A 4,485-nucleotide genomic window follows, 5' to 3' on the forward strand; every position below is an offset into this window, starting at 1 on the left:
CTATGTAGTAAAATAAAGGAAACAGTTAAACACAGTCTAACATTCTTCAATATCTAAATAATTAAACTAGATTTTATTGATAAAAGTTTGCATACTAAAACTTACATTTTAATCACAAATACTGTTTCATGACAATGTTTTTGTTGCAGGTCTATAATAATCCTTACTGTGTTATATCAGCAATGCAATCAAACATAACAGACGGCAAACTTTAGCAGGATCAATACAACAAATTACCTGTACACAAAGCTCTTCTAATAGAAACTTTTTCCAACACTGACACTATGTTATTGGTAACAATAGCATGTCACTAAAGTACAAACAGACTTCAGAAGTTTGAGGCACCACTGAACATTGTCTCAAGCAAGCATATGTGGTGCTGTGGCTCCGATGCCAGCAACATCAACTGCCTCATTTGCACTAATGCTTCTACTCTTGCTAACTCTTCTTAAACCGAGAATGAAGCTAGCACAGGAACGCAACACAGCCAAAGCTTTGAGCAGAAAACTGCAAGAGAAACTATCATGGACAAAAGCTATCAAGTTTTAACTACATGTGAAACCTATTTTATAATTGCAGAGAAGACGCTGTCTTAGACTGCATGCATCATACATAGATCTGCATTTAAACAAGACCGTAGAAAAGTCATTCCCTAATTTTGTTTCAGATGGCTGTCTTAACTGACAGAAAGAAAGCCTTATTTGCAGAAAATAACAGCTTTCTGAGAATATTACTTTAACTGAGTCCCCATGCCATAAACAATTGTCATCCTTCCCCAAACGCTCAAAAGTATTTTGCCCTTTACTAGCAGCAATAATAGTATAAAGCATAAGGCAGGCACCTTGCTGGCTCCTGCTGCATTTAACCACTACCTTCAAGATACGGGTCCCCTTTCTCCCATTGGAACTCCAGGAAACAAAGCCTCGCACGACAGCAAGATCTGTGAGCTACAGCAGCTGCACTCCCTCACAAGTGTTTATCTAGCAATCACTGGACCTTACGAACCAGACATTTAAGTACAAACCAACTGGGCTTAGAACATTATCCAGGCCTTTCTACTGTTAAGAAATCATGGTAATGAACACAGAGAAATGTCATGGTCCTCATCTCTGACAAAATGGACCCAGCAAAATGGCAACCGTTAAGTCTTTCCCATTCAACACTGCACAGTACAGTTCAGAAGGCAAGTAAGACCAGTATTCAAATTGCACTCTTTCAGTGTGGCATATTCAAGCTCATAGGTGATGGTACAGAGAAATTATTTGGATGACAAAGGTACTAGAGAGACAATTCTTTGAGACTAAGAGATGTTGCCCTGTCTAACATAGCAAATAAAGGCTGAGAGAAAATACAGCTGCTCTTTCATGCTATATCAAGAAGACAGTCAAGTGGAGGAGCAGAAAAACAAGCTGTTTGAACTGGACGACATTATCACTACAGAATCAAGAAGGTATAGAAGGTACACATGGCCATGAGTACATTTAGGCAATGTAGAATCTAGAGCAAGTTCCTAACTGTTGGAATATGTTAAGTTCTATACCAGCCTTCTAAATGATATAGTCAGTGCAAGAAACCTAGTCAGTTTTTAGCTGAAGCTGAACAAATTTATGCAGACTATAGGATATGATTGTTTGTGGGAGCAAGACGGGCAATTAGTCTGGAATCCTTTCTAGCTCTCTATGCTTATGTCCAGGATCAAAAAGAACAGGTACTCACACAAACAAACTGAGGAACCCAGTTGTGAGGAAGGAAAATATAAACCTGTTTTGAATTGTGACTTACTCCTAGCAACAGCTTTCCTCACAAGAATATTCATAAACTGATAATGCAACTTGAAAAGCAAATGTATTCTAATTTTCAACTAACACAGACAGGGTTGTTCCCCTTTTTGGTAAAAATATCTGCATACATGTAGGTACCTGTGGAACCATCGCAACCTTCTGATTTCTTTTGGGTGACCTTGTGTTTATTTGTCTGTCATCTTCTTCACAGAAGAGTCGACTCCGCTTTGAATTTCTGAAGGGCTGCATGTATCAAAATTAAGAATGAATTACAAGAAAAAAATAATAATCCAATTTCTCTGTTCATGCACAGAATTCACCGTGAGAAACGGAGTGCCTTTTCTCTTGCCACCTATTGGTTTTAAGGCACATGGTACACAATAAATAGTGCCTCCTAGCAGTTAGAGATCTAAGGGCTGAGAGAAGAGAAGAAGGAATTTAAAATTCCAGGCTTTCCAATGCTAACTATAACCCATTACTATACTGCTGGCCCAGTTCCACGGAAGTATTTAGAACTTAACTCCCACTTGTTTCCAGAGGAGTTAGGTGTCTAAACACTTGTGTATCTAAGCTTAAAATAGGCCCTGCTTTGGTTATAAGCACATCTGTTAAAGAGTTTGTTCTGAATTTTGGGTCAAAAAAAAAGTTTATTCAAACAGCGTATTTGTTTTGGTACGTTCTCAGTAAAAATATTAGCTGGATATGATTTTTTTGCAAGGATTTCTTATGAGTCTAATAAAGTGTTGTGGGTTTGTTGTTTTTTAACTCACTGAAAGTGCCTACACTGCAAAATGCTAAGAAGCTGAAGTCTGAAGAAATTAAAGCTTGAATAAGTTATGTAAAAATATCAGAAAAGAGAAGAATTTAGAATTTATGCTAACTGAAATTTACTTATCTGCTAAGATGTTATAGCTCAAAGAATTAGAAGGCTGATTGAAAACAAGAAAAGATATTGCAAATGTGTGTCATGAAAAAAATACTTCTATTTAGTTATTCCTCAACATTTCACCCTATGACAAAAACCTTGTGCTTTCAATGAGGACAAGAGTAACCTACACTTGGCTGTTAGTGCTGAGAGCAAGCAGCTTTTCCTGCTGTGAAGACTTTGTGGCCCAGCACAGGAGCCAGCCACAACTGAAAAGTGTCTCCTTTACAGAACTCCAAGACTGCACCCTGTAGCGTTCCTTGTACTTCAGACTATTTACAAAGGTGACGAGTAAAGGCAGAACAAAGGCAGATTTCACTTTTTTCAGTACAGATGGTGGAAATGCTACAAATTGATATGGGTATGAAATCTTTAACACCCACAATGTAAAGAATACTGATGACAAAGATAAGCCCTTAATAGGAGTTAGAAACAAAATAAATCAACAAAGTGAAATAAAACTTTACTAATAAGTATTTACACTTAAGAAAGGTATTTAATAAGTTTGTGATCGATTAAAGTATCTGTTTGAAAAGAGATGTTCTCTATCAAATAAATTAGCAGTAGCAAAATGTCCGTCTGTCCCATGCCATGAGAGTAGCTGGAGCTTTCCCAGGGAAATGTGTCTTTCTTACTCTAAATTATATATAATTTTATAAATATAACTCCACAAGTGTATTTAAATAGCAGTAGTGCCTGTATGTGCTAGACACTTAAGCACATTCAGCACACAGAAGAAAACGTACATTCCTTGTTACAAATCAGGAAAGAGACACACACTGAACAGAGGAACTGTATCTTGGCAAGGTAACCAAAGGGAGCCCACATCATATTAATGTGACAGTTAATATGATAAACTAATTACTATGGATGCTGGTTTTCTCTTCACCTAGATACATCAAGTTGTTTTCTTCACATCTTCCAATTCACTAAACTGTAAGAACATTCTTAAATATCAATTACAATGTTTTTATGTTCTTTCGTAACATCTCTGCTGCCTTGACAAAACATCACTCTAAAAAAGAAAGGTCAGAACTATTCAAACTTTTGAGCAAGAAAACAAATCCACAATCCTGTTCCAACAATAAAAACTCTTACACTGCAGAACTCCAGGACTTTTTTTATCACAGCATTCTGCCATAGGATGAAGAGCCAGGTTCCTATTGAATATTCGCAATTTTATTTTAGTCTTGACATTTGAGATGCTGGTTCCAGAACAACATTTTTCTCCCAAATGTCTATATAGTTGTTCTCAATTTTATGACACTATACCAGATGAAAGCATGTGTCAACACAAGAGCACAAATGCTAAAACAATCTAGGCAAAACTTAAAAGAGTTCCTTCAACCTTATGCTAAGGCTATGATCCAGATCAAGAGAACAGTTTACAACCCTCAACAGAAGCTGCCAAATTCTATTCCAAGGAACTATCCAAAATTGTAAGAGTGCTTCACCAGTCTGGATTGCCAGCACCTCACATGAGAATAAAATAACAAACACCGCAAAGAGGTATCATCCACATTAGCTAAATAGGTCAGTCATTTTTGGAAAGATTTTTCAACCAATAGTATGACATATCTGCAAAACTTCCAGTGTTCAGGGAACTCAAACTAGTACAGATGACTACATCACATCTCAGCAACATGGGCCACTGCTAACACAGGAGACTATCCTCTGATCTTTCTCCCAGCTTTCTACAGAATACTGAGCTACATTCAAAGTTTGACTCCTCCTTTTTAATACCTACAGCCAGCATACCTAAACGTTGACAAAGTTTTC

The sequence above is a fragment of the Leptosomus discolor genome, chromosome 2 (assembly GCF_034619465.1).
Source record: "Leptosomus discolor isolate bLepDis1 chromosome 2, bLepDis1.hap2, whole genome shotgun sequence".
Taxonomy (NCBI): domain Eukaryota; kingdom Metazoa; phylum Chordata; class Aves; order Leptosomiformes; family Leptosomidae; genus Leptosomus; species Leptosomus discolor.